We start from the raw sequence: 8725 nt of genomic DNA, 5'->3' as shown, positions 1-8725 counted from the left end.
TATTTGTGTACAGTAACAGAGATACAATATTAACTTGGTGTATAACTATGACTTGTATAGAGCTTTCTAAAGCTCACTGTGATAGAAAATTGGCTCAGTTGAGTGCAAACCTAACTGATAGCTGTGAGTTTTTACAAATTATGTTATTGTAAGACTTATAGTGTTGTTACATTTAATAAACAACAACAAAATAAAAATTAAACTTCTTCAGTCTCTGTTTGTATGTAATTAATATTTAAGTATTGTATAAGATTTAACACCAAACTTAAAAAAAACTGAGTAACAGTATGTGCTAGTGAACAAATTACATGTTGTGTCTTTTTGTGTAAGTACTAAAAGTCATGTGTGAATTAAAGTTAAAAAAGTAGTTATATTTTAATGTCTTTTTTTTTTTCATGATAAATAAAAAGTATTATATTTGTTCAGAAAATGAGATGGAAAAATAACACTTTCCATTTAATATATATTAATTAGAGCATAACCTACTATTTTATAACTTTGATCTACATATACAGTATTCATCTAGATATTCAGAGTATATGAAAGAATTATTGTGATATAATTTTTCAGCTACAAAATCTTTGAAAACGTTTATAAAAAAACTTATTCTACAAGTACTTGTGTTGAGCTGTACTTCATGTTTAAATGTTTTAATGCTGTTTTTTTAGGTAATCACCCAGATAAATCATGATTCTAGCCTGTCTAAAAGTTCAAGTTGAATTATACACTCCTTTCTTACATGTGGTAAAGCAGAATTTTGTATTATATCAGTGGTGTTGTGCCATGACTATCTGCACAACAGAAACAAGCTTCAACATGCTGGGCATTGTCTATGTGAATTGAACCATCTGACAAGATTCCATGATTTTGAACATATGTTAGGGCACTCTTGTAAGTGGAATATAAGTTAATTTCTATAGTTTTTAGTGTCTGCTTATATTCATGTAACTTTAAAAAGTTCAAACATTTCAAGTAACTTGTCATTCAGTTTGTTGAAAATTTTTTGGTACCATTCAGCAAAATGAATAGTGACATATATAACTAGACCAAAATTTCCATGTTAGTCACATACCACACTGAGTTATTTCTTGAGTCTTGGAAGTTTAAGTTGTCTTTATTAATAATTAAGTAAAGCAGGTGAAAGTAATTTTCTTCAGTTTAAATTATCTAAGTTTATAATAAGACTAATAGGAACTGAGATTGTCTTTCTGTATGTATATTTTAATTTATAATACATTTTCTTATTCCTGTCTTTTAATAATACGTGAATGTTGTTTCTGACTGTGTGATGTAGATGGTAATGTATAATTTAAAAAAACAGAAGGATATAAACATTGTTTAATGAAATTTAGTCAACTTATGTTCTAACTTTGGTAGTGAGGAAAGCTGTAGAATACTAGTAAATAACAGGCTGTTTCTGATGGAGTTTTGAGAAGCCATAGTTTTAGCTTAGTTTATTGTATACATAGATCAAACTGAAAGAAAATTTAGAATTAGAATGAATAAACATAAGTAAAATGTTGGGAAGAAAAAAAAAGGTAATTTCTACATTATATTAACATCCATATTATATCAGTTTTATCATTCATTGGAAAAGAACTGTTATTTTTGATCAACTGAATGAAATAACAACTGGAAATATTAGATAATCTATGAAAGAAATGAAAGTAATTATAAATAAAGATAAAGGGTTGGCAAGTCAACCAAGTAGCTTGTAATACAAATTTGGAAACTATATAGTTTTAGTTTCATAGTTTTATAAGACAACATTTAAAAATGTCTTCAATCTTCCATTGTGTCAGAATTGTGATATTTTCACTTTAAGTACTTCCCCTTTTATTATTTATTGACCAATTCTCCAAGAAGTACAAAATTTAGCACAAGTTGCTCATTATAATATTATTACTCAGATAAAGTATAATTTTTATAGCCTTCAATGTTATTTGGCTACACAGTGATAAACTAGAAAATCAAGCCCCTTTAGCCCACACCCATACATTACATTTTCTCTTTCACAAGATTCCAATATTTAGTTCTATTTGATATTTAAAACTAATAACCAATAGAAATCCAAATATTTAATCTAACACACTGCATATTATGTTACATTGTTTTCTGTATAGCACTTTGTTTATTTTGCTTCCAGTGTAAAGTTTATTCCCACAGGAAACACATTGGCAAGTTTAGATACATTTTTATTGGGTCTTATTAAATAGTAAGAAAGCCTGAAAAATATTGATAGTCTTAGGGCAATGTGTGTTTTTAGCATGTTATTTTGTATTCTTTGTTGTATTTTTGATTAAATAAATCATTTAGTGCATTAATACCATTATAATAATAGTTAGTTTTAATTGAGAGTTGATAAAAAAAATACCCAGGTAAGTACTATAATTCTAGTTTTTCATGTGTATTATTTATTATTATAAAGGTAAATAAAATATAAGATTTAGATTAGGTTAAGTAAATAAAAAAACAAAAAATTTTCATGTGATATGCTTATTAGTAACTTGTAACCAGTGCATTACATAATTTCTTAGGGTAACGTAAGCTACTTGTTTGCAAAGTGTTTTACAACTTGTGGGATTATCAGTTAGACACAGTTCATAGAACAATAAAATTTAAACATAAATATACATATATTGTTAAGGGCTTAAACTATTTAGGATAAACAAATGTGTCATGAAGTCATTCTAGAAAATAAAAAGGATAATATGTTTTCATGGTATGTGAGGTGTTGAGTTAGAATGGGGAAATAACATAATATGTAAAGTTTTACTGAAAAAACACACATTGAAATTCCAATGCAATTACCCACCCTTTTTCACAGTTTTCCTTCTACTGCACAGATTATTACTTACTACGAACTTTGAATTACTATCTAATTACATGTGTATGCCACATGGCTGAGTTGTGTTTAAGTGTGTAAATTAATAATAATTATTAACACTAATAATGAGTTTTTTAATACTCTAATTTTATTCAATGTGCTACTTAAGCCAAACCACACTTATTTTGATTCTGAGAAAACATGACTTTTTCCAGGTGTCTATTGCAGGTACAAGACCAACTAGGTGATGACTACAGGTCTGCAGCTCTGGAGCTGATGATGGAGGTATCAGTGAATGTTTCTCAGACCTTATTGTTAAAATAAGACCAAAAGTCTTTGTGTTGCATATTGTTTTATAATCAAGGTGTATGTGTGAAGATGTACCCTTGTTGTAAAAAACGTCTTTCTTGTTTTGGAAAATAATTATTATTACAGTGAAAATTTTGTGTGAGTACATGTGGTATAACAAGTGTATGAGATTTTGTCAACAAAATAAGACCCATATTCATTTGTCTAACTTTTGTGTGTGAAAGGCTTACTATATAGGGAAATTATATATTTGTACCTATTGAATATATCTCATAGTTCTAGGTAGATAAAAGTTTTAAAAATAATTCATAAATCTTTAAACTCAAACTTTGGTGCACATTCTGCCATAATTATTTTTATAATGTCCTAAAAATTATCACCATATCTTATAATATTTTCAGTCTATATATAGAATATGGATAATAATATAGTGTGGATTAGTTTTCAGCCAAAGATACACAAATGTTATTGGTTGCTGTTGACATCCAATGAGTAATTTGGAATTTTTAGCTAGATGCTGGTCGTGTAAGTTTGGATTTAATGAGTTAATTTATAGAACAAAAATGTGTTTTCTTTAGGATATTCTAACTAAATATGCATAGTTTAGCAGAGTGAAAGTTTTACAAACTGACCACAACATTCAATATTTATCAGTAGTCCTGACCACTGAGTTTGCATAAGTTTTTCACATCACCTTCCACCTGAAGTTTCTTTTAAATGAAACTATAACTAGCTTGTGCTCCATCTTAATTGCTTATTTTGTTTTATCTCTATTAAAATTAAGTTGTAAATTACAAAACAAGACTGTTGGTTTCCATACTCATCATTGCATATATAAAAATTCATACAGAACAGGTAGGTTAGCCAGTATTACGGCTACGAATAGGCCAAACTCAACTGAGTTTGACTGTAAAGATAGGTATTATGTGTGGATAGAAAAGCATATTAATTAAAGTATGTTAAAACTGTAGGATGGTCACGTTGACTTGAGTCCAGCTCCATCAGTGACATCATCTTTAACTAATAACTTCAGTGGAGTACTGACAGAATCTTCTCAAACGCTAACAACTACTTCAACAAGTACATCAACTTCTCGAACTCCACCAAAGCAAACATGTTCTCCAACATCTTCCTCTTCATTCAAAATAGGATAAGGATTCATCAAGTTCAAAGAAAGTACCAGTAGCTTTGTCATCATCATCACTGGAACAAACCTCAACCATGAAGAAAGCTGGGAACCCACTTACTTTAAGTGGATCTGAACTGAAGACATCAAACAGTTTGGCAGCAACATTTACTTCTGTGAAAAACGCAAGGTTTGATTGTTTAGATTTTTTTTACAATTTTAAAATCAGAGTGCATGAAATTTTTACTGTTTAATCTCTTCCAATATGCTGAGTAATAATAGAATTTCCAGTTCTGGCTCCCAGTCAGATGGATTTATGTTTGATGTGAAACCTAGGATTAATTATCAATAAAATATTATTAACAACAGTGCATGGAAAGAAAATATAGTAGCACCTTGGTAGACATGTTTAGTTGCTGAAAGACGGTGCAAATGAAAAATTATGTACAAGATGGACATTAATCATATTTAATGAAAACCTACTTTTACAGACCTCTTAATCTGGTGAACCAGTTGGTGTTGTGTCTATTTACTCAGTATCAACTTTTACAGACCCCTTGATCTGGTAAACCAGTTGGTGCTGAATCTGTTGACATAGTACCTACTTTTACAGACCCCTTGATCTGGTGAACCAGTTGGTACTGAATCTGTTGACACAGTACCTACTTTTACAGACACTTTGATCTGGTGAACCAGTTGGTGCTGAATCTGTTGACACAGTACCTATTTTTACAGACCTCTTGATCTGGTGAACCAGTTGGTGCTGAATCTGTTGACATAGTACCTATTTTTATAGACCCCTTGATCTGGTGAACCAGTTTGTGCAGTGTCTGTTTACTCAGTACCTACTTTTACAAACCCCTTGATCTGGTGAACCAGTTTGTGCTGTCTGCTCATACACTAAAATATTACATGAGGCATGTGGTGCTTTTTCCTATCATAAGTATACTAATAAAATACAACTGATACACTTTGTGGTGTTTACATATGCTACATTAAGCACAAACAGGAGAATTCTCAAGGTAGTTAGTGCTGTGTTTGTTTATAATGCTAGTACTATCAAAACTGTTTTCAGTGGGCACGTATTTCTAGTATTATGTAATCTAATACAATGTTTGTTAATAATTGTACTCAGTTTTTTTACACATAGTATTACAACCAAAATAATGTACATGGCACAGTTGGTGCTTAGACGTTTTATGGATACATGCATGTATGACTGACATAAGACACTTTTAAAATGTTCATTTGTCAGCTTAATACAAACAAATAATTAATATTAGATTGAATATTAGTTTCATTTTCTTTTGGATTTAATTTTATGTGAAATCTACTAGTTGTTAATACAAATTTTATTTTAGTGATATGACTGAATTCATCTGATCTTGGTGTAGTTTTAATACATTTTTAAGAATATACATCTGGACTAAAGTTTGATGTTGTTTATTTTAATATGTAGGAAGTAGTGAGTTCTCCTGAGCCTACCTGATGTGTAAACCATCTTGTGTGTTGACATTGCTGTAGAAAACCACGACTACACTTCAGAACACAAAGTTCTTTAAGCTTTACTATTGTTCTTCCGTGATGTTTAGAAAATACCTGACCTTTACTTTTAGAAAGTCTTATCTGTACAGCTATTTATATGTAAGAAGTGTCCTAGTGTGTACATGTATATTGATTTCTGGGTCAGATTTCTATTTTTTAAGTTCTCTGTTGATGTAAATTTATGAAAAGAAAGTATCTTCATACTATAAAATAGACATTTTTTACTTGAATGTTTTGAAATACAAAATCAAGATGTGGGAAATTAATAAATTGTAGATAAATAATCATTTTTGTTTGAAGGAAAAATCTCATTTTTTAACTTATTTAAAATGTGAGAAGTAAACAAATGTATTAGACATTTATAATGTTCAACTTAGGACATGTTTCAATGTTGTGAGACCCAAACAAAGAATCATGTGTATGTATATATATTTTTAAGAATAAAAGTTTCAAAATGTTGGTTTAGAATTAGTTAACTTTTCCATTATCAGCTTATAAAGTGAGTGTTTTGTAACTAGAAGTTTTTGGTTTTATATCCAGTGAATTAGAAAACTAAATATGTTTTTTTAATTAACATTAGTTGTTAGTAGTCAAAGGTGAAGTTCGAAATGATGCAAATAACCCATGTATAACAGATGAAACACGAACAGTTATTATTGGTCTTGTAATTTGGAAATAAACCAAGTTCAGTGTTACTACAATAATCACTGTGGTACTAACCTGATGTATAATATCCTGTAGGTGACTGGTTTTGTGTTAAAACATACCTTGTTTGGGAGTCTTATATAAAGATAGTGAAAATACTCAATGTGCTGTTATCTATTGGCCAAGAGACCTGTTTCATTGTGTAGTGTTACTGTTTGTCTGAGAGACATGTTTCATTGTGTAGTGTTACTGTTTGTTTGAGAGACATATTTCATTGTGTAGTGTTACTGTTTGTTTGAGAGACCTGTTTCATTGTGTAGTGTTACTCTTTGTCTGAGAGACATGTTTCATTGTGTAGTGTTACTGTGAATTACAGAAATATTGCAGTATCAGCTTTGTTTTCACATTATTTAATAAAACAAAACACAAAACTTTACGAAGAGTGACATACTGACTGAATTACATACTGAATGCCTTTAAGTTTCATCAGGCTGACTGAAATGGAAGTGTTTATAACAAATGAACTGTATATTGTTGATCTATGTAATTTAAAAGAAGGAACAATGTCTTGGTTGAAAAGCAAGTTGCTTTATGTTTGTCAACGAGTGGTCACTACATATTTCATTAGGCTTATGAATATATACTCATAGATGAACACGTACTAACAACGGATATGATAAACAACCATAGCCTCCTTGTTTTTAACATTATCACGAGAAGCTAGTTTCAGAGATTACATTTTATATACTACAGTGTTTGCGAATATCAAAATATGAAGTTAATGGTATTTTTATGAAACGTGGCTGAAAAACATACAATCTAGTGGAATAATAAGTGTACTTAAGCAAATTATGTTTCTGAGGTAACTGTGAAAAGAAAAAAAAATTGTTTGCTCTCGTTCTGGTACCAAGCGCAAGTTTCTAACTGCAGTGGCAACAGTGTGACGTAATCTAATGTTACGTCAACAAATTGACGTCTTCGGACACTATTGATCTAACAGTAATTCCAAAGTAACAGAAGAGATCCTTGCGATTCTATCAGAGCTGATGTTTGTAGATACGTGCAAGTATGCAAATATAGAATTGATTTATGTGTATTAACTTATTATTTTCATCTCTTGAAGAAGTAGACTGTTTGATGAAGTTAATTACTATATAAATATTCTGTTTGCAAACATGTACTCATTTCTAAGAGAAAGAACGTTTAAAGTCGGTATATATATATAAGTTCCTGAATTTAAAGATAGAAAGTTTTCAAATGGTCACAAAATTACAGCATGTGAGACTCGGAGAATTTCAGAAAATGTGATAAAATTTGTTTTTACTTTTATTTCGGATTTCCTATTATAAATCCAACTAATTCTGATCAAATACGACTATTAAATCCGAATAATGGTATTGACCGTCACATTATAAGGCCCCCACGGCTGAAAGGGCGAGCATGTTTGGTGCGACGGGGATGCGAACCCGCGACACTCTGATTACGAGTCGCACGCCTTTACCGACCTGGCCATGCCGGTCCTCTCGCAAAGCTACTCGAGGGCCATCTGCGCTAGCCGTCCCTAATTTAGCAGTGTAAGACAAAAGGGAAGGCAGCTTGTCATCACCACCCACCGCCAACTCTTAGGCTACTCTTTTACTAACGAATAGTGGGACTGTCTGTCACAATATAACGCCCCCACGGCTGAAAGGGCGAGCATATTTGGTGTGACGGGGCTTCGAACATGCGAAACTCAGAGTACGAGTCGAGTGCTTAACCACCTGACTACGTGACAGTTTGTCAACACTAACAACTTTTGGGCTACCCTTGTTTAACTAAACACTGGGGCTTGACCAACAACCTTACAATACATTCCTTAGTGGCACAGCAAAATGACTGCGGGCTTACAACGCTATAAAACTGGGTTTCGATATTCGTGGTGGGCAGATCACAGACAGCGCATTGTTTAGCTTTGTATTTTAAAACAAACAAACAAATACATTCATGGCCCTAGACCGCGTTTTTTTATTAGTTCAGGTAACGAGATGCGATCATTGGACCTGTTCATCCACAGTCGAGTATATTAACCTTGGGTCATGACCTGCCCTATTCCTAATTAATGGAATAGATAGAATAGCTGTCACTTTTACTAATGTAGTTTGTGCTCAACTTTATATAGTTAGCTTGAACTTTGTACTTCTCGATATGCAGACTGGTACGCTAATAACTACGCTACGCCCATATAGCCACAAACGTAGTTAGTATTACCATCAGGAATTTTTATTAACTCAGTA

At 31.5% G+C, this 8725-nt stretch overlaps 1 long non-coding RNA gene across 2 annotated transcripts; it reads left to right on the top strand.

Annotated features, from left to right (window-relative positions):
• The first annotated feature begins 661 nt into the window (after positions 1-661).
• On the top strand, positions 662-5931 carry LOC143237149 (uncharacterized). 2 transcript variants are annotated; one of them, XR_013019885.1, is made up of 4 exons: positions 662-891; positions 3056-3112; positions 4108-4452; positions 5722-5931. It is a non-coding gene; the product is annotated as an uncharacterized LOC143237149 (long non-coding RNA). The 2 variants fall into 2 exon arrangements; XR_013019884.1 differs by having other exon boundaries at positions 663-891; positions 3043-3112.
• The last annotated feature ends 2794 nt before the right edge of the window (positions 5932-8725 follow it).

The sequence above is a fragment of the Tachypleus tridentatus genome, chromosome 13 (assembly GCF_004210375.1).
Source record: "Tachypleus tridentatus isolate NWPU-2018 chromosome 13, ASM421037v1, whole genome shotgun sequence".
Classification (NCBI taxonomy): Eukaryota; Metazoa; Arthropoda; class Merostomata; order Xiphosura; family Limulidae; genus Tachypleus; species Tachypleus tridentatus.
Note: the sequence above shows the minus strand (reverse complement) of the source record. Positions and strands in the feature narration are given on the sequence as shown.